Source organism: Orcinus orca, chromosome 2 (genome assembly GCF_937001465.1).
Source record: "Orcinus orca chromosome 2, mOrcOrc1.1, whole genome shotgun sequence".
Lineage (NCBI taxonomy): Eukaryota > Metazoa > Chordata > Mammalia > Artiodactyla > Delphinidae > Orcinus > Orcinus orca.
Window position 1 is genome coordinate 165,379,648 of NC_064560.1, and position 27,453 is coordinate 165,407,100.

The window sequence follows — 27,453 nt, forward strand, 5'->3', positions numbered from 1 at the left end:
CTACCCCACTAGGTGCTGGCAGGTATTCATTTGAAGGGAGGGAAGTTCCACTGACCTGCCTTTGTCCACTTGGTCCAGACAGGCTCACCTAGGTTTATGCCTTTCCCAATAGAGTGCTATAGGACCACACATATTTTTGTCTGAAATCTTGCCAAAAGGGATCTGGGATGACCCTCCTAATAGGCCCAAGTCCTTCTTGAAATCTAGTTACATCTGTATCATTAATGAGCCTGTTGATTTCATGTTCTACAATGTCACATCCTTCCTGGGCCACACATGCCTTCTCTTTGAGCCAGGGCTTGCACCTGAGGGTTTGCAATCTACATCCGCCCCTCGTGCTTTGGCCGTGTTCCCAGGTACAGTATGTACCTTTTGAAGTTCAGAGTGATCAACTTCACGTTAATCTTTTCTCCCTCACTCTATTCTAATCTCTTTGGCAAGAACTTTCCCAGGGTATTCTACCCTTTTGGGCTACATTTATCTTGGGGAGTATCACTTCCAGTTAAAGCACACCGGATTTCTCTTTCAGATATATTGGGCAGCCTACCAGCAAGACCCTTGACTGTCTGTGGCTTCATTTAAATATTCTGCAATTTCCAATGAGTGGCTGAGTGTTTGCAATTACCCTGGCCCCCTAAAGAGCAAAGAGGGGCATGATTCCTCTCCTAATGCCTGATAAATTCTTCCCTTTGCTCACTCTCTCATTCATTCACTTGTTCATTCAGCAAATAATCATTGAGCACCTAAGATGTGCCAAGCATTGTAGACACAGCACAAGACAGACAATAATCCTCTTGTGGCATTTATGTTCTAATGGGGAAGACAACCAGTTAATGAGTGAGCAAGAAAATTTAAGGTAGTGGTAAATATTATGGAGAAAGTGATACACTGTCGTGTTATGCAGAGTGAATGGGGCTGGGGAATTACTACTGTAGAGTAAGTAGTCAGGAAAGACATCTCTGAGGAGGTGACATTTGAGGTAAGACTTGAATGAACCAACCTTGGAAAGATTGGGCCCTGGAAAGCTGTTACACAAGTTTTTATTCTGATTTTTAATACTTCTCTGGTATGTTGCAATGAAAGGAAATCCTTAGAAAGTCTTACACTCTGATCACAATGACATTATTATAAATTATTGCTATTAATACACACCAGCACACCAGATCAAGTACTCAGCATATGCCCTGCCAAAGCTCTGTGCCCTTTTCAAAGCATCACTTTGGTCAGTAGTGGCAGTAGTGGCAAATGAGCTATAGGATCCCTCAGAATAGACTCCTGAAAAGATCTACTTCACCCAACTAAATTGAGCAGTTTACTAAAGTGTTATGCTTTCAGAGCCCTGGGAAAGGGCTCCCACCCCTCAAAATATCCTAGAGTTTCCAACTATATCCTGGAGATTGAAAGTCTTTCTAACCAGTTTTTCATTCTGTAGCCAGTTAAAAGGCTTAAAATGCAATACCGTCAGGAGAAGTAGCAAAGTGGCCCTGCATACACACTATGGTTCTACAGAAGATACAGACTCTTTCTGGAAGGGGAAGAGGGAGAGCAAGAGAGAACTAGAAAAGGAAAGTTGGGGGAGAGGGAAGAGTTGAAGAAATGGGAAATGGAAAGGTGGAAAGGCTGTGTGTCCTTGAGCAATTTATTTAGTCCCTAGGGACGGGACTGCAGCTTCTCTAGACCTCTCCAGAGCCTGAGGCAGGCGGGCACACTTGGAGTTGGTCAGATGCATTGGCTATGGCTGGTGTCTGTCTCTTGTGCCCCCATTCTGAAGACTTGTTCCTACATTTCAGAAGGTGGATTTCCCCATGAGAGGGAGCAGTGTGTATCTGGAACCATATGCCTCAGAGGAAGTGTAAAGTGCCTAATAATTAATGCCCAGGGACAGTAGGAAAGTGACATCTCATTAAGCAAATGATTCTTCTTTTCTAAAAAGGAGCCTAGTGGGTAAGACAGGTCTCAATTGGGATGAGACCTCCATTAGTACTATCACCTGTCAACCCCACAGGAATGCTGTGTGAGGTCTAACGGGACAGGAGATCGGGTGGATGGGGTGGGGTGGGAATCCGGAGGGGTCGTTCCAGCATTGAGCAACCTACTCTTATACTCTGGGCCCCAGTTGGAAGGGTGAAAAGAGTGGGGAAAACAGATGGAAAGAAAAGTCCTAAAAATCTATCTGGACTAATTCCATGAATATTTAGAATAATAAAGTAACCTGAATAAATCCTGAAGCCCTCAGGAAGCTCAGTTTCCCAGAACCATAATCAAAGAAGGTAAACCAGGAGCCAAGAAGAAGGTAAACTTGCATTACAACCTGTAGAGATGCAAAACTCTAAAAGAACACTAAAGGGAATCTGATTTGTAACCCAGGAATACTTCTTAAATTCTTAAATACTTCTTTTTCTCTCCTTAATCTGCACCGGACAGAGACTTTTACTCACGGGACCCCTCAAACTGTCCCCCGTACCCAGGCCACATGCTCATTCCCCCTCTTCATTGCCCCGTTCCCTTTCCTCCCTCCTCTCCAATCCCATTTCTCTTCGTCTTCTAACTCAGCATAACAAAAGCCTGTAAACTGATTTGGAAAAGACAGGATTGACCTTAGAACAGTGCTGTTCAGGGAAAATAAATGAACCACATATGTAATTTAAAATTTTCTAGTAGCCATGTTTTAAAAAGTAAAAAAGAAACAGGTGAAATTAACTTTAATAATATATTATGTTTAACTCAATATGTCCAAAATATTATTATTTCAACATGAAAACAATATAAAAATTATTCAGGAGAGATCTTTTATTTTCATACTATGTTCTTGAAATCTAGTGTGTATTTTTCACTTACAGCATGTTTTAAAATGGACTGACCACATTTCAAGAACTTAATAGCCCCACGTGGCTAGTGACCTTATTGGACAGTGCAGCCTTTTAGGGTAGGTGAGTGGGCAGGGGGAGAGGAAAAATTGGGTCCCAAATCTAGCAACATAGCCTGGTTCATGAAGATGTTTTCACAAGTTGGTGCAATAGCAAAATTACAAGAAGAGAGACAATGTGCTGAGTTTCACTTAGAGGCAAACGCATTCAATTTTAAAGAGATTGTATCCCTGCCAAAGTAAGATGCCCCTCACAGACATAATTATTTATGAAATGTTAGTAATAATTGATGGTAGTTTTATTCTTCTTAACGTCATCCTGTAGTGAAATAAAAAGATGGTAACTAGTGCTCCCGGACCATGAAGTCCAAATGTGAGGAAACCACTGTTTTATAGCACCCATAGTCTTTTATATATATTAGCCCATTCAATCATCCTGACAACTGCATGGTATATATATTTTTTGGTTGTTTTGAAACAATCACTTTCAGAAAAGTTGCAAGTACAGTGTACAGAACTTTTTTCCTTGAACCACCGAGAGTAAATTGTTGATTTGTTGCCCTATCACCCCCCAAGTTTTAGTGTGTATTTCCTATGACATAACCTACAAAACCACAATACAGTTATGAAAATTAGGAAGTTAACATTGATATATTACTATACAATAACTTAGGTCCCATTCAAGTTTTAATAGTTGTCTCAGTTATGTCTTTAGTTTCCTTCAGTCTAGATTCCTTAGTCTCTTTGACTTACATGATTGTGATGCTTTTGAAAATTACAGGCCAGTTATTTTGTAATTAAGAAGTATTTAGGGCTTCCCTGGTGGCGCAGTGGTTGAGAGTCCGCCTGCCGATGCAGGGGACGCGGGTTCGTGCCCCGGTCCGGGAAGATCCCACATGCCACGGAGCGGCTGGGCCCGTGAGCCATGGCCGCTGAGCCTGCACGTCCGTAGTCTGTGCTCCACAACAGGAGAGGCCACAACGGTGAGAGGCCCGTGTACCGCAAAAAAAAAAAAAGAAAAAAAAATAAGTATTTAGTGGGGAGTTAATTTAAAATATACAAATATGGGCGATCCCTGGCAGTCCAGTGGTTAGAACTCAGCGCTTTCACTGCCGTGGGCCTGGGTTCAATCCCTGGTCGGGGAATTAAGATCCTGCAAGCTGCGCAGTGCGGTGAAAAAACAAACAAAACAAAACAGAACATCAATAAATTGCTATTAATTACTTTCACCCTCCTGCCCCCCACAGTACTATACAAATATCCCATTACTCATCAAATGTTTAATTTATTCAGTATGTCTTTTGATGCCCCCAATTTAGTCAATAGGAGTCCTTCAAGCTGCCTGTCATGTCCTTTTGACATATCCCCATCATTCTTTAAGCAGTTTTTTGCTTTCCAGCACAATGTATTCTTTCAGATTTACCTTGTACTTCTCCTGCCTTGTGCTGGGGCGTTTCTGCACAGATATCCTCCTACCTGCCTTGGGCTCCAGCACCCCACACCAGACTTCCTCTGCTTATCTTCCAACCTTATAGTAAAGTTTTAATTTCTAAGAATTTTCTTATTTTCTGAACTTTCTTCCTTCTTCCCCTTTCTCCCTTTCTTCTTCTTTTTTAAATAGAATACTGTTCTTGTTTCATGAGCATTTTTTCTCTGATCTCTCTGATGACATTCATTCTAGGACATTTAGTTCTCTTCTGTTTCCTTCAGTGTTTCTGTTTCTTCTGAGTTCTTTTGTACCGTTAGTTGGTTTGGGCCCCTGTCTTTCCTGTCAGAGGCTTTTCTCACACATCTGATGTTCTTAGCTTTTGTTCCTGTATAAGAATGAGGCACTAAGAAGCCGACTGGAATTTGGGGGGGAAGATAGAGATGCCAGATGAAATACAGGATGCCCAGTTTAACTTGAATTTCAGATAAGGAAGAAATAACATCTTAACATAAGTATGTTCCATATATTGCATGGGACATATTTATACTAAGAAATTATCTGTTGTTTATCTGAAATTCAGTTTACCTGGGCATGCTGTATTTTTATATGCTAAATTTGGCCAATCTAGGTGGGCTCTGAGTCAATAACTGGGATCCCAATTTTTCTTGGGCCTGTCAGTTTTCTCAGAAAATCCCACAGTTTGACCTTTGGGCTATAAGCCCAGTAACTAATGTGCCACAGACCAAGTGTGGGAAGGGAGCAGTGTTCAGACTGTCTTCAGTGTCACTATCCACCCCTCTTCAAACTGTGTCTAGTGTCCCTCTCCCAAATAAAACCCTGGAGGAGTGTGGGAGGGGCAGCTGCCTGGAAGGGAGGGTTCAGGGAGGGGAACTAGAAGTGATCTGAATGGGTTTTATACAAACTTTCAACCAATCCTCCTGTTTTTAGGCCTGTCCAGCACTCCGACCTTTGGAGGTATCCATTGCCCCAGTGTCTGAGTCTTTCTGGAATTCTGAGACTGATTGTTTCTCCTGTAAGTTTAGTTTTCTGCTTTCTTTGACTATTGTTTCTCTCATCTGCTGTGTCTTTATCTAGTGTATTTTAGTCTTTGTGGGTTTATGTCACTGGAAAATTCCTTTGCTGAATTGGTTTTGTGAGAATAAAGATAAATGTGAGTGTTTAATCTGCCATGTTTAACTGGACAACAACGATTTTTCTATTTATTTTATTAGTCAGTATACCTGTAATGTGTTACATACTCAAATGTCCTGGGAAGAAGGTGTTTGGGTAAACCCAGGATTTTCTCTTCTTCTCCCTTTTATCCCCTGCCTTCAATGAAACACCAAAGGTGACACTGATACAGGTTATTTGGCCTTCTAGACCTGTTACTTTGGCACTGTTGGCTCCCCAAGGAGAGCTGGACTAGAGTGCCTATAAATCTTCAATCTTAACCAACTGTGAGTTTTAAACCTAACCATTCCCTACAATCTGTGGCTTAGAGCAATGAATTTAGATACGGTAGGGTTTACTGTAATTCATTGCTTTACAGTAAATGCTGTTTGCTCGTGGTAATTGGTTTACAAAAGCTCTTCAGTCTCTAATAAATAAACATCCAGGGTCATTTGTTAAGTTGGAAGGTGAGGGGGGTTCCCAAGGCTCAGTGAGGACTGAGAACCTTGGTCTTTGCCTAGTTCCTTGGACCACCCTCTGAAATGAGCCCAGGAAATTGCAAAATTAGTCTGATCACTTTCAAAAATTTATTTTCTACCAACTCATATTATCATAATTAAACTAGTTGCTACACATGGCAAATATTGTAGGCAGTAAAATGCAGGGTGACAATCACCGTAGTCAAGGAATGGAAGGGAATAGCAGGAATGCGGCAGGGGTACCATGAGCTCTCACTAGACTTGGCCCCATTTTACAGATGATGAAATAGGCTCAGAGAGCCTTATAACAAGTAACTGGTGCCACTGGTATTAAAATCAAGTCTGTCTGACGCTGACTCTTAGAGAAGGATTTAGACCCTCTGAATATAAGAATATAAAAGGTCTGTACTCATTCTGGGAAAGCAAAGGGTAAAACTGAAGAACTTTCTGTAGAAGGAAATTTCCTGTTCTATTTGGCAAACAGAGGATTATTTCTGGATTATTTCTCTAGCAGATATTGCAGGGCAGTGGGATTTGGTGGACAGTTGTCGGGAAGTCTTCTGTTTTGGTGGTAATATCAGCCAGACAAAATCAGGAAGAATGTATGGCAAGAACTGGGAATCTCTCTTGGTTCAGTCCACAGTTAAACAGCACTGATTTATTTTATAGTGGATAAGCTCATCTTCAGCAAAACCAAGAGACCTCTTGCCCTGACACAAAAACAACTCCAAGCTTGATGGGACCCAGACCTGGGCCTGCCTGTCACCTCTAGGTAGGGAGGTGTTAGAGAGACAGCTGAGTTCCTGTGAAGAGTTTCATGTGAGAAGGAGAAAGATGCATATGTCAGTTACGCTCATGTAGTCCGGAAGAGTCTGGCAATGTTAGATTTCTATGTTCATTTTAATTGTTTTGATATCTTAACCTAGTAATAAATTGTCAGTTAATCGTTTTACACAATAATAAAAGGTACATAAAACATTAGTGCTGCTTCCTGCTCAGGGCCCCCTCCCCAGCATGGAGTGTTATTGAGATACATTTCATTCAGATAAGTTGGCAATTTTATCAGAGTTAGAGTACACTGGCAATTATCCCTCATGCTGCTGCAGACAATGTAAAAAGCCTCCAAGTTCTAATTCCCTTTGGCCCCAAGAACATATCTTACAGAAGGAGCAGCTTTGGTGGCCCTGGAGAGTTTGGTCACCAAGTTTCATTATTTTGATTGAAGGGAAAGCCCATATTCCTGCTTTAGAACTTAGAGCCTAGGGGTCAGTAGATAGGGAAGTAAGTGATTAATAAATATGATAAAATCAGCATTCCGTGTTAAATCTAAGCTACATGGGTATTTAATTCAGGTTTGTATAAGAACATTCTTGAATTCTTTCCAACTACCACAGAGATCAGAGTGTCCATGGAAAGCTGCCATACACAGACACTGGAAAGACAGAATCATTCCCAATTTCTGCCGTGTGACTCCAGTATGACCTCGCTGATGTGTCTGAGTTTTAGTCCCTTGATTTAAGTGAAACCTCTTTACAAGGTTACCAGGTAGAACAGTACGCGTGTCAACCTTGACCTGGCGAAAAGCAAGAGCCCTTCTGAGGTTGTTGCAAATTCCTGAGAGATTTCAATGTCTCCTAGTGAGCCCCTCCCACCAAGTGCCTGACATCAGGAGAAGCAGCTGTGAAGTTAAACAATGATGGGGTAATGCAACTCCAAAAAGGTTAGAAATTCTTAATAGCATAAGGTCCTAAAGCTACAGAGTAAAGAAATGACTTGACTTTATGGTGACTAACATAACAATCTCAGCACTTGGTTCGGGCGCTGTTGCCGAAGGAGGAAGGAGGGGGAAGGAAAGACGGAGCCGTGGGCGGAGGGAGAGCTGCCTCAGTTGTGACAGTTCTGCTAGACCATAAATTAAGTTAATTATTAGTACCAGCTGTTACTTATTATTTAATTCAGTAATGCTGCTCTGTAATTCTATAACTCTTAAGTTGGCAAACCACTTTGCAATGGAGCTGTATGAAAGATCCTATATAAAATTATGTTTACTGTTCTTGTTATTATAGTTTAGGAGTTACTTGACCAAGCTGGTGTGGTCATGAATTAAGAAGATGAGCTGCTAAGGAAAAAGCTGAGAGAAAGCTGAGGTTTGTTTTAAGCCAGTTTGTCTATAATTCCAGCCACCAGGAACAGAAGGCCTGTGGATAAAAGTTAAATAGGATGAAATCTGCAATAAAGCCAAAGGTGTGGGTTCTAGTTCTGATTTTGTCGTCCTTTTGAGCTTTTAGAATGGAGATGAAATGAAAATGTTTGTCTTGTATCTACCTGCCCGGATGTAATAGAGAAAAACTAGCCTCTGGGAGAGAAATAACGCGTTCTCTTAAGAAATGCATTAAGTAAGTGTCAGGTGATGTAACCCTTGAAGGTGTTCTAGCCACAACAATTTCACTTGAAAGCTATTAATTTCGGAAACAGAGGACAGAACACCCTGGAGTTTCAAATTAATACTCCCTCAGTACACCTGTGTTAGATAACTTTCAGGACTATAGGCAAAATAAGTCCACAGGACGATTAGGAAAACGTCTGCCTGTCTACATAGTGAGTATACCTTATAGCATCAAAATTTTTCTTTGACTATTTAATGTAAAGAATTATGAAAAAATATAGTAATACTTAAAACTTTACAAGGAAAATTTTAAACAAATAAAAATAATATGTAGGAACACTAGGAAGCGGAATCATGTGAGCAAAGTTCTCACATTCAATAACTACCTAGTGAGCACCGACCTCCTTACATGCCAGGCACTATAGTCTTTTAAGGCAAGGCTCAGCAGCCTATGGCAAGGGGTCCAAGAATGGCTTTGGAAATAATTTATAGTGGTTCAGTATTTAAGCTGTGGAGAGTCAAATAGGGGTGCTACCCTGAGTTCATCCCAGCCTTTCCCAGCCTTCCTGCAACCTCATCCCCACCTCCACTCCCACTGAACTTCTGGAAGCTGAGAGATCATCCTTCTGGGGTCCCCCAAGGCTCATTCCAATAGGTTGGTCAAGTCTTCTGCCTTTCCTTGCAGCTATGCCCACTCCCCCGTTTGGTTCACTGGATGTCAGTGAAGGAAACCCTTGGTAGCTACTTCTAAAGGTCCTGATCCCCACTTTGGAGAGTGTTTCTAAGAGAATAGGATAGCCAGTGTCCCAAGTTTCCCATCTAGAGGCTCCATTTGCATCTGGAAAATTGGAAGTCATCTAGCTTGCTGGCCTGCTTGCCTGTACCACAAGGCGTGGATAATAATGGGAGGGTCTGGCAAAGTAGGATGGCTCAGTCCTCAGCTGTTACCCACTGAGTCCACACCATTGCTCAGGCATTGTAGAAGGAGGTAGCACAGCCCTAGCCCTTGATGGACTTGTAAACTCAACTTACATTTTTACATTTAAAAGAGGAACTTAAAAATATGCAGGTTAATTCTACTTCCTAAATATTTATTGCCATTCATTCAGACCATTAAACACTAACTTTTTGAAACTCCAGTTCTCCTTGCACTCACTAATGAAACGTTCCCAATAATAGGCCTTTTCTCTTTCTTAAGTGTTCTTCCATGGCTTTTCCCTTTAAACTAAACTAAGGAAATATTATCATAACTGAAATCTTTCCCTGTTCAGGTAGAAATGAGCATTTAACTTAAAACTAATTGCAGGCCAAGCTTTAAAGGGCCATTAATTAGTAATGGTACCAGAGGAGCAAGGTGACTAGATGGCTGAAATTGGGCAGAACAAGCCTAATTATTTGCTTCTTATTCCATCTGACAATATTTGTCCTTCAAAAGCACATTTAATTACCAAATGGGGTAACTTGGTAGAATTTCAACATAGTCCCTGGCACGTGGGAAGCTCTCAATAACTCTTCTCTGCCCTGTTTCCCTCTTCCTTGTGCCTTCTTTGCTTTCTGCAGGCACTCATGTCTTCCAACTCATTATGAAAAAAATGGCTTGAACTCCTTCAACTGTTCTCAAATGAAACCCGTCTCTTTGGTATGCCTTTCCTGGTCTGACTCCCCTGATAACCTTGATGCCACCCCCTCCAGGCTCCTCTGCAGCCCTGCTCTTCCAGTAACCCCTTCTCTACGGTGTATCTTCATTACCTTCATCAACTAATGCATTCCTTTTTTTAAAAATTAATTTATTTTATTTATTTATTTTTGGCTGCGTTGGGTCTTCATTGCTGTGTGCGGGCTGTCTCTAGTTGCGGCGAGCGGGGGCTACTCTCTGTTGTGGTGTGCAGGCTTCTCATTGCGGTGGCTTCTCTTGTTGCCGGGCACGGGCTGTAGGCGCATGGGCTTCAGTAGTTGCGGCTCGTGGGCTCTAGAGCACAGGCTCAGTAGTTGTGGTGCACAGGCTTAGTTGCTCCGCGGCATGTGGGATCTTCCCGGACCAGTGTTTGAACCTGTGTCGCCTGCACTGGCAGGCGGATTCTTAAGCACTGTGCTGCCAGGGAAGCCCTGCATTCCTTCTTAAAGTCCAAAAAACTTTCAATGCTTTTGCTCCTTAAGTTACCGGTTATCTTCTCCTACATAGCCAACCTTGGAAGAGTAGTCTACCCTCCCTCCCTCCAATTCCTTATCTAAAATCTGCCCCTTGCCTCTTGCAAGCTGGCTTCTGCAGCAACTAAGACTGCTTTCCCGGAGATCAGTAATGACTTCTTCTCATTCCTCTTCCACCCGTTCATGGCATGTGATGTGCTTAGCTACTCTCCTGATTAAATTCTTTTGACTGCCTTTATCTGCCACTCTATCGTTTCCCGTGTCAGTACCTTAAATGCTGCTGTCCTCAAGTACCCATTCTTAGTTGCTCCTACTTTGCTCAATTAGTGCTTCTCAATCTGGATGCACATAAGAATTACCTGGGAGCTCTTTTATCATGCAAACCCAGATTAAATCCAATCAAGTCTGATTAAATCCATACCAATTAAATCTGATTCCTGATACCACCAAGAAATTGGATTTGATTGATCTGGGGTTGAATCCTGGCATCTGTCTTATTTTTTTTAAACAGATGCTTTTTTTAAAAAAATTATTTATTTATTTTTGGCTGTGTTGGTTCTTTGTTGCTGCGCACAGGCTTTCTCTAGTTGTGGCGAGCGGGGGCTACTCTGTTGCAGTGCGCGGGCTTCTCATTGCGGTGGCTTTTCTTTGTTGTGGAGCATGGGCTCTAAGCACACAGGCTTCAGTAGTTATGGAACGTGGGCTCAGTAGTTGTGGCTTGCAGGCTCTAGAGCACAGGCTCAGTAGTTGTGGCACACGGGCTTAGTTGCTCTGCGGCATGTGGGATCTTCCCAGACCAGGGCTCAAACCCGTGTCCCCTGCACTGGCAGGCGGATTCTTAACCACTGTGCCACCAGGGAAATCCTGGCATCTATTTTTAACATGCTCCTTAGGTGATTCTCAAGTACAGCCGGGACTGAGAACCATAGCTCTAGAATATCAATTTTTATCTTTAGGTCTTACATTCTCCTGATACATAGACCCAAATTTCCAGCTCTTTGCTGAGCATCTCAGACTGGATGCTCCACAGCACTTCACTTTCTGGGTGATCCGAATCAAACTCATGCTCCCCATTCAAAGAACCTCTGTCTCTGTGTTTATAGGGCTACCACTCTCACATTATCCCAAGCTGGAGACCTAGAAGCCACCCTTAAAATTTTCTTTGGCTTTGCCGCTCAATTCACTTATTTGCCATGCCTTGTAGATTTTAATACTGACCCATTTCAAATCCATTCTCCCTACCACCATCCTATGCCCCATTTTAGGAGCTTGTTGCAGTAACTTCTTACTTGGCATCTTCACCTTCAGTCTCTTTCCTCTTCATTCCATCCTCCACATGCTTGTAGAAAGGTCTTCCTGGAACACAGACCTGATTGTATCCACTCAGTAACCACCACTGGGGGGGGGGAAGAAAACCACCATTGGATTACGCTTACCCAAGAATAAAGCCCAAATTCTTTAGTGAGGTGCTCACAATCTGACCCCACTTCTCTAAAACCACTCTCTTCTAGCCTAGATTCCCACCCCATGAGGTTCCCCATAGTGCAGTCATGGTTCCTGAATCATGACATATATTCCTTCTTGCCTTTGCTTATACTATTCTCTCTGTCTAGGACTGAATTCAGCTCAGATGCTTCAAACAAAGGGACGACTTACAGAGATACAGTCAAGGTAAAGGGAAGCTACAAGAGTGGCTGAGACATCCATAGAGTGACAGAGTGGGATGCTCTTATTTTCTGTAGGCTCAAAGGCCAAGGGGGTGAAATACCATTACCACATCTCGGTGAGAGCTGAAGCCTTGGAGAGAGGGCCATCACTAGGAACTGTAGGCAGGGAGGGTTAGAGCCACTGCCAAACCACATGCCGTAGCAGAGAGGGGACAGTGAATAAACACCCCAAACTCTCCTCCTCCCGCTAATCTCTGGCAGGTGTCTTTAATTGGCCAAACTCAACTAGGAGCCAGCCAACCACCAAGAATGGTCAGATGATGCAGTCTATTGATTAAAAAGTGGGGCAGAGAGAGGCAGAGAATAAATGGTGGTATGAGGGAGGGGGAAATTAAATGGAGGATAACCAGGTAATCCCCATTTATATATAGTAAAATCCCTTGTGTCTTTTAGCACACAGTTCAAATGTCACCTATTATGTGAAGTTTTCCCTTATTTTCCTACCCTAAGAACCAGTTATTTCATTCCTCTGGTCTCCTGTAGCTGTTGTTACGTCTCCGTTATTGCAGCTATCAATCTGACTTATGATACGATTATTTATGTATCTGCATCCATCTCTTGCATCATATTTTGTGCTGCTGGAGGAAAGGGATAGTACTTCATTTGGTACAGTGTATTGCAGATAACAGGCACTCGATAACTGTTGGTTAAATTTAATTGCACTTTCATGTTATCTCCTCCTCAGCCTCTGTCAGGGAGATTCATATGCACTTGTAAACCGCAGTCCTCACATTTTTTCCCACTTTACATAAGAGTTACTTTTTTGGGTCCTACTTCTGCTTCTTGCTTCATTTTCTCCTTCTTATCTTTATTTCTTAGGTTAGGTACTTTAGACTGCAGCTCATCAACAAATTGTTGGGAATACTAACATCACCGATCCCGGCAAGGGTCTAAAAATCTCTAGCTTTATTTTATGTCTAAGTGGTACATATAGAACTTTTTTCTTTAATTTACACATGTACCAAGCTTTAAAATGAAGTCCCAGAACCCAATTTTTTGTTCTTCATTGGACTTGAAACACTTCTGAATAGGAGTTATGCTTGGCTTGACATGTTTTGCATCTAGAAAAAGCTGTGCGCTGCTCTGTTCTTTATAAATACCAATAGTGAGTGCAGCTAACATATTTTTACTGTGCAAACACTACTCTACATTGATGGTTTTGATACACATTGAGATTTTTATATGAAAAGGAGTATTTTTAGACCCAATGAAAATATTATTTTCATTATGGTGTTGATAAGATGGAAATAATGGCAAAAATTATAATTCCCATAGCAGTTCAGAGTTTTCATCTAAAATATTGAATTTTCCATCTTAGGAAGCTCAACTTTGGTCTTTTTAAATATCTTCCTTCTCTGGGACTTCCCTGGTGGTGCAGTGGTTAAGAATCCACCTGCCAATGTAGGGGACATGGGTTTGAGCCCTGGTCCGGGAAGATGCCACATGCCGTGGAGCAACTAAACCCGTGTGCCACAACTACTGAGCCCACACTCTAGAGCCCGCGAGCCACAACTGCTGAGCCTGCATGCCACAACTACTTAAGCCTGCGTGCCTAGAGTCTGTACCCTGCAACAAGAGAAGCCACCACAATGAGAAGCCTGCGCACCGCAACAAAGAGTAGCCCCCGGTCCTGCAACTAGAGAAAGCCCGTGTGCAGCAACGAAGACCCAACACAGCCAAAAATCAAATAAATAAATAAATAAATTTTAAAAAAAGAATAGAACTTCATTAAAAAAAAAAGCCTTCCTTCTCTCTCTTTAACAAGCTCATTCCTTCCTCTACTTTCTTAAACATACAGAGCACAGTTATAAGAGCTGTTGATGATAATAGCAGTTTTAATGTCTTTGCCTACTAATTTTATCACCTGTGCCATATCTGGCTCTGTTTCTATTGAAGGATTTATTTGTTTTCCTCATTCTGGGGTTTCCTGCTTCAATTTGAATGCCTGGTTAAAGAAAAAGTACCGATAAAAAATTGAATCACAGGCATTGTGAATTTCACATTGTTTGAGGCTGGACTTTTTTGGGGGGAGGGGGTTTATTCTTTTAAATATTTTTGAATTATGTTCTGGGACACCGTGAAGTTACTTGGAAACAGTTTGATCTTTTCGAGGCTTGCATTTAAACTCTGGTGGGCAGAAGCAGAGCCGCCTTTCATATAGGGCTCACTTGGCCTGCTAATGAGGCAATGCCTTTCTGAGTACTCAACACGACACCCAGTGTGTTAGAAGGTTTTTCCATTCAGGCTGTTGGGAATGTGGATTATTTCCAGCCCTGTGTGAATGCCAGTAATTGCTCCTTTCAGGTGTTTCTCTTCCTGTCCCCAGGTAGTTTCCTCACACATGTGTGCTGATCAGTATTCAGCTCAAGACTCCAGAGGAAGGCCCTGCGGAACTCTAGAACTCTCTGTCTCTCTCTGTGCAGCTTTCCTACCCTACAAATTCTAGCTACCTTAGCCAATCTGAATTCTTAACTACAGGGAAGCTGCCAGGCTTGGTGGGGTTCCCTTGCCTGTACTGTAGCCTGGAATCTCTCTAGGCAGTAAGCTGGGGCAATTATAGTTTCACGTCATGTGCTTTTCTTCTTTCAGAGATGACTGTTTTGTGCTGCATGTTGTCTAATATCTGAAAACAGTTTTTTATATATATTTAGTCTGGTTTCCATTTGTTTAAGATAGAGGGTAAATCAGGTCCCTATTACTCCATCATGGCCACAAGTGAAAATCAGTTTTTATTTTTAAATGGAAGATGGGGGAGTATATTGAACCAATTTGTATCAGAAAAATAAGCTAGAGTTTGGCCATGGCCCAGCCATTTCTCCTTTTTTTTTGCGGTGCGCGGGCCTCTCACTGCTGTGGCCTCTCCTGTTGCGGAGTACAGGCTCCGGATGCGCAGGCTCAGCGGCCATGGCTCACGGGCCCAGCCGCTCCGTGACATGTGGGATCTTCCCGGGACCGGGGCACAAACCCGTGTCCCCTGCATCGGCAGGCGGACTCTCAACCACTGCGCCACCAGGAAAGCCCCATTTCTCCTTTTCTTAGCTTTACTTTTCTCATCTAGAAAATAAAGAGGTTCGTTTGTATGATCATTAGGTTTTTCCCTGTCTCTTAAATTCTGTAATTCTAAATTAAGCACAGGTGTATCTTTGCAGAGACTTGATATATAGTCTCCGATGTGATAGTTAAAAGATTTGTAGTTATGGAACTCCCACTTTGCCATAGTAAAGTAAATTTAGAAGAGAAGATTAGTGTTTTAATAGATGAGTCTTTAGTTATGAGTCCTTAATAGAAGGAGTCTTTAGTTACAGACCTGGGAGGGACAATTACAAATCCCAGAGCACACACATGTAAAATGACCAAACAGTTTGAAGAAGGGGAAATGTGTAGGAATATTCTTAGTTTCATTATTGTTTACAGGGCCTGCTGCTGTGTATTGGATGGGTGTTCAATAAATATCTGTTGAATAGCTCAGTAGTACTTGAAGCCATTTTCCTAACAGGGAGAAGTAATTGAAAAGCTTTTATTATAGCAAAAGTTGGAAATAAACAAAAAGTCGATCAATATTGGGATTGGTTAGTGGTACATTCATGCAATGAAATATTATACTATAGTCAAAAATACTGAGCCAGAGTGCCATGCACTAATATGGAACGCTTCGAGAGATTATATTATTAAATTAAAAAAAGATCACTACATATATTTTATACTCTTGCAATAAAGACGATTTTTAAAGGAATTAAATCTGTTTTAAGGCAACATATACATACATGCTTGTATATTCAGAGAATACATCTAGAAAGATATACAAACCGGTGACACTGATACCTCAGGGGAGGAAGATTAGGAGACAGTATGGAAGAGGGACTTTTCCATATCCTTTGAATTTTGTTATGTCCTTGTACATATCCTTTGAATTTTTTTAATGATGTGTATATGTTATCTAGTTTAAAAAATTTTGCTACTGGATATATATATGTACACATATTTTTTTAGTGAAGTAACTGAAATTCTCTAAAAGGATTAGATTTCCGTAAAGCAGTCTGGGAAATTTCCCCATCTCTAGATTATGTGTTTAAAGGAACCAGACCACACCTACTCTTTCTACTATTACTCTAGGAAAGTACAGGGTACCTCCATGGCTGTGATTAATTTCCCATTCCTTATGAAAAGAATCATCGTGCTAGATACCTAATGACTGTGGAGCCTAATGCCTGCTTGAATATGGGTGCTTGAGAGAACAAGGCCATTTGCTTCTAATGGTCCTATATACATTTTATGGTGTTTAGCCTTTATAATCTAACCCACCCATCTTTCTGGCTTCCAGATGAGCAACCAAGAAAGTACAGGGTGCAGGAGCTGGACAGTGAGGCTGTGAGATTCACATATGTTAACTCATGGCCCGTTTGCTCCATTCCAAGGCTGCAGGTAACATGTAAGTGTGTTTAGAAGAGAATGAAATAACACCCACCAAGTGGAGGTGCTACCTTTTATGTTTGAGGGAGAGAGTTACATCTCTGGCAAGCTATCTTAAAGGAATGACTTCTAGGCATAACCTGTGTTCCTATGAGTGTCTGATTCACCTGGAATGTCCCATGTCACCTGGAAGACATGGGGAGATATTTGGAAACATGTGCAAATCCAAAATTAAAAATCCATGGCTCATAATGTAAGTCAGAGAAAGTGCTAGGATGCCCAAGGCATTTTCTTATGACTCTGTTATCTGCTTTAAAATTTCTGGTGCTGTTGCTGGTTTTGAATTCTTGAAACACTAATGTAGCAAGTAGATAGTCAGTGCCAGAAAGATGGCTCCGAGGTCCAGCCAGCCAATGAAAGAATAGGAAGAATAATATTCCTGACTTCACGAAGCTTATTTTTGTCATATGTGGGATATTACTGTGTAGAAATTACTATAACACATGAATAACAGGGAGAAAAGCATTCGCTGAGGGGGAAATGTTATTTAAAACGGCAGTGTTTTTGGTGGATTATGCATTGGCCGGAAGAGTCCTGCTTCCACCCGTCCCCACCCCCAGTCTGAACCAAAGCTCAAGAATTTAACGAAAGGGAGGCCTCTATTGGGGGTGCCAGATTTAGCAAATAAAAATGCAGAATGCTCAGTTAAATTTGAATTTCAGGTAAATGAAAAATTTTTTAGCATAAGTATGTTATGCAATACTTGGGATGTGCTTATACTAAAAAAATGATTTGCTGTTTATCTCAAAGTCAAATTTAATTAGACATCCTGTATCTCATCTGCGAATCCTAGCTGCTACACAGAGTAGGAGTAGCTGTATTATATGTTGTTGTCTTTCCCTCACCTCTTGGTTCCCTCATGGTAAGATGAGTTGCTAGTGACACACTGCTCACAAGTAGGGTCCAACCAGGGGTGAGAATACAGCTGATTTCTTGTTATGCTGCAGAACCAAAATGGAGGAGCAGGCTATAAAGTGAATTAAGAACTCAAGAACAGCTGTGAGACAGATTCCCCCTCCCCCCCACAAATTAGCAGATGGAGGTGCCCTTATAATACACAGGATGAAAGACGAGCTTTTGCATCTGGATATTAAAGGAAAAGGTGACTCCAGAAGGCTTGGAAGCCTTGAAGAAATTCTATACTATGGAAATTCTCGGAGTCAGTGAAGGTGGAGGTTCCATAAGCTAGGAAAATGAATGCCTGTTCTGTGGAGTCAGGCTGAGGGAGCTCCTGGCTTCATGCCATGCAGGCTTCCAGAGCCAGAGAACACGGGGTGGGGGGGTGAGAAGACAAAGGTAGTAACTAGGATGCATAGGTGGATTTGTTCAATGAATTGTGGAGGGTCTTGGAGACCATGTTAAAGATTGGGGCCTTAATCCATGAAGCAGTGGGGCTCCTCTGGGGGTTTCTGAGCAGGAAATGGCATGATCAGTGTTGTGCTTTAGAAACATTAATCTGGCATCCTCTTATAGAGGGATTGCAAAGTGGAGGCAGGATGATTAATTGAGTGGAGATTCAGTCAGGGCCATGCTAGTTCTATGGCATCTGTATGTGAATTAGAGGAGGATGAGATGCAGATAAGCTCACTCATTTTGGTAAAAGACTGTGCCAAGGCATGTGGTTTGGTAATTAAGTCAGGAGGTGGATTTTAGCTCCCCATTATCCTCTCAGCCAGTATGGTTGTTGGTTAGTTAACACTAGTGGCTTAAAGCAATAAAGGTTTATTCCGTGCTCATGTCACAGTCCAATGCCTGTAGGGTGGTTTTCCTCCTAGTGGACACTCAGGGATCTGGGATGCCTACCTTTTTCTTAGCGTGAGATCATGTGGAATATGCAGGCTCCAAGATCACCGAGGCAGGGGAAGAAAGAGCTGGAGATTTTCACAGGGGCATTTATGACCAGACTTGGAAGTGACTTAAATAAGTTCTGTCCACATCCTAGTGGCTAGAACATGGCTCCAACCTGACTACCAAAGAGGCTGGGAAACATAAAGGAGGACAGTAACTTGAGGTGCTCTTGAGTCTAGAAAGCTTTGGGAGATGATTCTAGCAGTTGGAGAAGATTGTAGGGATATTAGGGGAAATCTGATACACTTTATTCAGTTTTCATTTTGACTGTAATAAAAAGAGCAATATCCTTTCTTTTGTGCAAAGCAATTTAATGAGTATCCATACCCAGCAGTTTGGTTTTTCTAGAACTATATAAGTGGAAAATTATGAGTCATGAATACAGGAGGAATCTCCAGATATTACATGGTCCATGATACTGTCAGAGCATGACTGACTTAAGCCTAAAACCAAAAAACCAAACCAAACAAAACCCCCCAAAATCAAAACTATTCAGGTTAGTTTCTACCTGTAAAAATTGGTCTTAGTTCACAAATATCATATGATATCACTTATATGTAGAATCTAAAAAAATGATACAAATGAACTTATTTACAAAACAGAAATAGAGTCACAGGTGTGGAAAACAAACTTATGATTACCAGGGGGAAATAGAGGGGGAGGGATAAACTGGGAGATTGGGATTGACATATACATACTACTATACATAAAACAGATAACTAATAACGACCTACTATATAGCACAGGGAACTCTACTTAATACTCTGTAATGACCTATATGGGAAAAGAATCTAAAAAAGAGTGGATATATGTATAACTGATTCACTTTGCTGTACAGCAGAAAATAATACAATATTGTAAATCAACTATACTCCAATAAAATTTTTTTTTAAATTGTCTTCATCTGCAGCTGATAGTGGAGTTCTAGATTTGATGTGATGAATGTAAAATTTATCCCAGGTCCTTTGATGAGCAAAGTGGTAAGTAGTAATTGGGAGAGAGTGAAGGAAGGATAAAAACTCTCCTACCACAAAATCAAAGTTATCTGTATGCAATCCTGTTTACCAGAGCTTCACTTAGCCCCCCTGCTACTAAGTTAAGCTCATAGATGACAGATATACTCTTTGAATATTCAAAATACTATTACATGGGCTCAGACGATAAAAATAGACTCCTGACTAATCAGAATTTTGCCGTATTGGCCAACATCAGCCCTGCTATACAGCCAAGGACACTTTAAGGGCATGGTTGTGAGGAAGCATAACTATAATGCAGACTTTAAATACATATTTCAGACTCATCCCTATCGTGTCCATATGTCTTAGGCTTTTCAGGAAAATTCATATTTAAGTATTAGGTTTAGTTGTTAGGTTTAGTTTCACTCCACTTGGTGAAAAAAATATGGCCACCACAGCCATATCTATCTGGGAGGAGTTGGCATATTCCTTCATTGTAAGTTGTGGAGGAGAACTAATCAAGCACATTTCCTCTTAGAGGCACACAGAATTTAAAAGTGAAAGGACTGTATAGATTATTTTATTATTTTAAAATGAAGAATACTCCTATAAAAGGAAAGACAAAGTTAATTGGATTTCTTCTATTATTTAGGAATGTGGACATAAGTATATATAAGGTTTCCTATGATCCTTTAAAAATAGCTATTAAAAGCTATTAGAAATTTATTGGAAACCATTTGCAAGATCTAGCAACATGTAAAGACAAAACTTCTTTTATTTAGTCAGATCCTTTCTGTGGAAATAAATTCCACTTTCTTCATTCATTCACTCACTCATCCATTCAGTCAATTACTATTCATTGAGTACATCTAAGAGGCCAGGCACTATTCCAGACGCTAGGGATAACAATGATAAATCCATCTGATTCAGTGATTGTTATAATTTTGCTTTTTTGTAAATGAAATATTGAGCCTGACACAATGAAAAGAATATTTGGTTTGGGATCAGAAGACCTGAATTCTAATTGTGGTTATACTCAACCATGAATTATTTTAATGGTATCAAATAATGATTCACTCAAGCCTCAGATCTCACTTATCTTTAGTCACTTTTTCACCTAACCAGTTATCATGTCTTTTATAATTTCTGGAATTCACCTCCTGCTATCCATTTCATCTCTTGGTTATTTCTTAAATTATTGCATCCAGAGCCATGCCACATATGATTGTGTAGGTCATCTGCTGTGTGTGGCAGAGACATTAGTTCCAGTCTCCCTTGTTGTTGATTCAGAGCTATATGACTTCTATTGCTACTATTTATATACTAGACATTCATAAACTCTTTGTTTCAACACATGATAGCATTAGCTTTTTTTTTTTTTTTGCGGTATGCAGGCCTCTCACTGTTGTGGCCTCTCCCGTTGCAGAGCACAGGCTCCGGACGCACAGGTTCAGCGGCCATGGCTCACGGCCCCAGCCGCTCTGCGGCATGTGGGATCTTCCTGGTCCTGGGCCCGAACCCGTGTCCCCTGCATCGGCAGGCGGACTCTCAACCACTGCGCCACCAGGGAAGCCCAGCATTAGCTTTTAATAAAACTTGTTTAGAGATTAGCTTTTAAAATGTCTGTCTTTCCTATGTGAAGACAGTTTTGTCCCATTATCGTAGGGCTTTTACCTTTTTGCTGTTTTTAAAAGGAGCCAAGTGTTGCATTTACACAGATTATTATTTCTCCTTGTGACCAGAGCTCACCTTGTGATCAGACCAATGTAAGGCAGGCAAGTTATTTAGTTGGTGGGGAGCTCGATGGTCCACGTGGAGACAAACTCCAACACAGCCCACCTGACTTCATAAACAAAATCAAGACTGACATTTACTAGAAACAAATTTACTGGACTGGGGAATTTCATAGGCCAATATGAAGGCTGAGATTGAGTTGAATTGCTAAGTAGAAGGATAGAGTTGTAAGGTCTACATGTGAACATTAGAGGGATTAGTAGAGTTGTAAAAAATTGAAGGAGAAAGCAAGGAAAAGGAGTACAGCTGGGTACCAGAGATGTCAATTCTTGTCTGCCCACCTCCTGCCTCTACTAAAGGGTCTGCCATGCTCATGCCCATACCCCCTGCTGAAGGGGCAACCTCCACGACCTTGACACAGTAGTTTGGATCAGAAGTAATACCTGACTGAAGGCCAGAAGATCTATGATGTAACTGAGTAAAGAAAGACGTGAAGACCCAACAAGATTTCCCTCTCTGGAAGTTGAATGGACTTCTCAGCTGTTTGACATGTGAGTGTAAGAGCCCAGAAGACTGGGAATGTATTTTAAACTTAAATGATCAACTTTGAAATACATATAAGTTAGCCCCACTTGACCCTATCTGTGTGAGTTTACAAGTCTACTTGTAAATCATGCCAGCACAATTTATAGGGGGTTGTTTTTAAAATCTTTACTCTTTGTTTTAAATACCAAGAGTTGTGTTGTAGCATGTACTGCAGAAATGAAATGATATTCAGCCTTTGGTCCAGGAAATCTTGTCAATCATTTTTTTTTTTTTCTTCCTGAGATTCTGTTTTCATGTCATCTTGACCGGATTTAGATCAGATAATAACAGTAGTGTTCACAAAGGCTTGCTTTAGCTCAGGGTTTTTGTAGAGCTATAAATGGCTAACATTTATTGTGTGCTTACTCTGTGCCAGGCATTGTTGTTAAGAGCCTTATAAGTAATAACTCAGTATACAGTCACAACAACCCGATGAGGCAGATAACATTATCATTCCCATTTTACATGAATGAAAAAATAAGACAGAGGTTTAAAAACTTTCCCAAGGTCTCATCACTATTAAGTGGCAGAGCAAGGATTCAAATATAGTCAGAATCTACGTTCTGAACCACAACTCTATACTGCCTTGTTCCCATGGAAACTGTAGAAGATCCTGACTAACCAGAGGTTATTACTTTCTTGATTTTCCCCTTGGCAGGTCTATGGCAATGAAAATGAATGAACTCATTCAACAGATATGCTACATAGCGGTGATCAAGACAGGCAGGATCTCTACCCTCAAGGGGCCTTCTGGTATTTCAGACTTTTGTCAGTTTGGTTAGAGTTAGCTTTTCCCCTCAGAACCCAATGTTTCCTCGGGTGAAGTCATAGAGTTTTTGCCCCTGTAAAGTGGAACATTGGAACTTTGGTGACTTCAGTGAAGCTCACTCTTACTGGAGCAAGTATTTATAACATTTTGACAGGGGTAATTATTTTTTTGGCTGGAATTTTTCTCTCTGAAAAAATTCTTTCTCTTTCACCTATCCCATCCTTCCCCAGACTGTAGTTTTAGTTTTGGTTTAAAATTTTAAAGTATAGTAGTAGCATGTACTTGTGTTTGTTACATTTCTTTCAAATGTTTTCAAACATTTTGGGATTTGTTTCTCTTTTTGCAAAGCATTAACAATCCAACTTAACTCAATATAATTTATCAAACTACTATGGCATTGTATCAGGATTAGGTTCAGTGGCATGTAACAGAAAAACCTAGATGATCGAGGCTTAAATAAGATAGAAGCTTATTTCTTTTATGCATAAAAGAATTTTGGAGGATTGGCATGGAGGGTTCACAAATTTGTCAGGGAGCCAGCCTCTTTCCTACTCACTATTATGCTATCCCTAGGGTATGGCTATTCTCCTCGTGGTCCAAGATGGCTGAAAGGGCTCCAGTCATCATATCATGTCCCAGGTAATAGGATGGAGAGTAGGCAGAAAAAGAGTATAACTCCTTTCTTTTTATGACTTCTTTAAAAAAAAATAGAAGTCCCAAATAATTCTTAGATCTCAACAGCCAGAATTTAGTAATGTGGCCACAGCCACTGCAAAGGAGACTGGGAAATGTAAGATTTTAGTTGATTGGCAATAGGACCATGAAGGAACGAGAGAATAGATAAGAGAGGGTAATATGAAATCTCTGCCACAGGTACTTTTCCTGTAGTTGGCATTTGATAAAAATTTATTGATTCATTTTTATAAACTTGACAATTATATTCTTAGAGGTAGAATTCAAGTTGTCAATAAAGATAATGAATCTAAGATTTTCCCTTTTTATTTTATGATATCATATAGCATATCATTACATTAACTGCATCTAAAGTAAACTCACCTGGAATTCGCTTATGCAAAATGGGAAATATATAGGAAGAATATGGGGGAACCCTTGGAAGAGGCAAACCTAAGCAGAAGGAAAGGCAGAGATTCTACCAATGGTCAAGAAAACCTGGAACTGGGAATTCCAGTATAACAAAGACATTTTCTGCATCCTCTCTGCTTCCTGTCCATTGACTGTATTTTCTCAATACAGAATGTATTTTTTCCACTTGGCAAAAAAACATGTCCAATGACATTTCCCAGATTTTATATCTAGGTGAGACTTGGCATGACCTCTCTTCCAAAGTCTAAAAATCTTGGAGGAATGGCTTCCTTGGCTCATCTTGGGTCTGATATCCACCTCTTGAACAGTTAGCTGTGGTCAAGGGGACAGTCAGCGGTAATATGACTTCTCTAGCTGCCTTCATATGATAGAATTGTGAAATGGGAGGAGTGTTTTTATAGGAAAAGTGTATACTGGCTACACAATTGTATAGACTTCACTATAATTATATATTATGGAAAAACATAGGTCAGCGGCCTGAATTAAATGATAAAGGAGAACAGGATCTATCTTAATGAAAAAAAAAGTTGATTTAGCAATGAATAAACATCCTTTGATCTGGCTGCAATATATAGAATGTTTACTATGTGTCAGGCATTTTGCTAAGTGCTTTTTATTTTTTTATATAAATTTATTTTATTTTTGGCTGCATTGGGTCTTTGTTGCTGCACGCCGTCTTTTCTCTAGTTGTGGCGAGTGGGGGCTACTCTTTGTTGTAGTGCGCGGGCTTCTCATTGCAGTGGCTTCTCTTGTTGTGGAGCACGGGCTCTAGGCATGTGGGCTTCAGTAGTTGTGGCTCACAGGCTCTAGAGCTCAGGCTCAGTAGTTGTGGCGCCTGGGCTTAGTTGCTCTGCTGCATGTGGGATCTTCCTGGGCCAGGGCTCAAACCCATGTTCCCTGCATTGGCAGGTGGGTTCTTAACCACTGTGTCACCAGGGAAGCCCGCTAAGTGCTTTTTATATGTTGAGTCACTTATTCCTCACAACTCTATGAGTTAGAGATTGTTATCCTCTTTTACAGATGGAAAAACCAGGGCTCATGGAGGTTAAGTACCTTTTCCAAGATCATATAGCTAATAAGTAAGCTACTTTTGTCTTAATTTCAAAGTTTTTAACTACCAGGGTAATATACTGTCTCATTACTTCTCCATCTTGAGTTGGAAACTATTGTCATTTTTTTAAAAGTTTAATTTAATTTTTTTATACAGCAGGTTCTTATTAGTTATCTATTTTATACAAATTAGTGTACATATGTCAATCCCAATCTCCCAATTCATCCCACGCTCCCCCCCTCACCCTGCTTTCCCCCTTTGGTGTCCATACGTTTGTTCTCTACATCTGTGTCTCTATTTCTGCCCTGCAAACCGGTTCATCTGCACCATTTTTCTAGATTCCACATATATGCATTAATATACAATATTTGTTTTTCTCTTTCTGACTTGCTTCATTCTGTATGACAGTCTCTAGGTCCATTCACGTCTCTACAAATGACCCAATTTCATTACTTTTTATGGTTGAGTAATATTCCATCGTATATGTATACCGCATCTTCTTTATCCATTTGTCTGTCAATGGGCATTTAGGTTGCTTCCATGACCTTGCTCTTGTAAATAGTGCTGCAGTGAACATTGGGGTGCATGTGTCTTTTTGAATTATGGTTTTCTCTGGGTATATGCCCAGACTACGGTCGTTTCTGATGAAGCAGTTATTAGGTTTTTTTCCCCTTCAGTTCTGCCATAACAATGCTATGTGAACTTCATAAATTTTGTAACATACCTGGGTCTTCTCTTCACCTGTAAAAAGACTGAGTTGAATCAAACTACTTTTCCCCCTTGTTAATGCAAGTAATATTTTATTTCTGAAGGCAAGAGTATGAGCTATTATATTTTTAATTCATCCAATATTTTTGAGTGCTTCTTGAGCTAGATCTGTGTTAGGAAATGTGATGAAATTAATGATATTCAAGGTGTATTTTCTGCTTACAGCATTTTGGAGAAACAAACAAGCAGAATTATTATTTTGCAGATTTAGAAGTCCACAGAAGATTAGCCTTCAGGAGTGATATAACCTTCAGCTCAATCATATCTTCAAGTGTTCTTCTCTCTGTTTGCCATCCTTAGTGTGTCGACTTCATTCTAAGTTTAGTTCCTCTTGTGGTTGTTAGATTGCTGCCAGTGGCAATCTGGGTTATAGGCTGACCTGTTCATACCTGGTAGGAAAGAGAGAATCTTGTCCCCAAAGCATGGGCTCAAAATCCTTCCCTTCAGTTGATGGGACCAGTTTACCCCAGGACTACAATGGTTTTCAAGTGTAATAATTAGGGTAGTCTAGGACCTAGCATAACTTAGATTCTAGGTCACACAGCAATAAAAACAAAAAAACCCCCAAATCTCAGTAGCTTAAACAACAAAGGTATAGTTTTTACTCAAACTATATATCCATTCTGACTTGATAAGGGTGGGAGGTGGGCTGTTCCACATTGTTCTTTCTTGGGGACCTAGGTTGACAAAGGCTGTATCATCTTCAACAATACTGGTCTTGAGACTGGGGAAGAGTAACACTAGATGGACTTATACTTGCAATTAGGTGTTTTATCTGGAAGTGACACATATCACCTTTATCCACAACCCACTATAGACTAGTGACTATAACTAGTCACATGGTCCACCGAACTACAAGTGTTGGGGTGGGTGGCAGGGATGTAATCTCTGTACGTGCCTGGAAAGACAGGGTAAGCCTTACGAGCCTCTACCATACAAGGGAATTCATTTACTGATTGACTCAGACTAATTGAGTTGCCCTTCTGTAGCCGGAGGTTGGATGGTTACCTAAAAAACAAACAAATAAAAATAAAAACAAGGAACTCAATAAGGAAGGAACAGGAGTAGATGTTGAATAAGAAATCAACAGTGTGAACTATCTGATACTTTATCCTAATGGAGAAGACAGTAATTTCAGCCATGCAGGCAAGGAGGGATAGTTTGGCCAGTTTCATCAGTCTTTACATCAGTCACTTTATTTACCCTTCTGATTGGAAAGACTGGCTTTGGCTCTTTAACGAGTAGGTGTAGTTAGACAGAGTTTCTATTTAAGGAGTTGGCTCAAAAGTGACTTAAAATATTTATTGGATTTGAAAGTATGGACTGTTTTTCCATATTTCATTGTTGTAGTTACTACCAATGGTGTGTCAAACTAGCTAGGTTTATTGTTTTAGAACTGGCAAACAACTAAAGTTTATCTAGTCCAACCCTTCTATTTTGCAGATGAGAAAACTAAGGCCGAAATTGGTAAAATGATTATCTCAAGGTCACACCTTCTTGCATGTAGTAATAACAATGCTGTCCTTTGGATGATTTGCTGCAAAAAGGAATCCTCTAAGTAAAACGTAGCTAGAGCAACAATTAGAAAACAAGAGCAATTAAAATTTATCAAGAATGTTTCTAGGGTGGGCTTCCCTGGTGGTGCAGTGGTTAAGAATCCACCTGCCAATGCAGGGGACATGGGTTTGAACCCTGCTCCGGGAAGATCCCACATGCCGCGGAGCAACTAAGCCCGTGCGCCACGACTACTGAGCCTGTGCTCTAGAGTCCGCGAGCCACAACTACTGAGCCTGTGTGCCACAACTACTGAAGCCTGTGCGCCTACAGCCCGTGTTCCCAACAAGAGAAGCCACCACAATGAGAAGCCCGCGCACCGCAACAAAGAGTAGCCCCCGCTCGCCACAACCAGAGAAAAGCCCGTGTGCAGCAACGATGACCCAATGCAGCCAAAAATAAAATAAAA

At 40.8% G+C, this 27,453-nt stretch overlaps 1 long non-coding RNA gene across 1 annotated transcript in view; it reads left to right on the forward strand.

The window, feature by feature from the left end:
• Positions 1-12,149, forward strand: part of LOC117201075 (uncharacterized) — a 38,368-nt gene extending 26,219 nt beyond the window's left edge. The window contains exons 2-3 of the long non-coding RNA XR_004483018.2: positions 5,244-5,328; positions 12,092-12,149. This is a non-coding gene — a long non-coding RNA (uncharacterized LOC117201075). The remainder of the gene's footprint in view (positions 1-5,243; positions 5,329-12,091) is intronic.
• Positions 12,150-27,453: the final 15,304 nt, after the last annotated feature.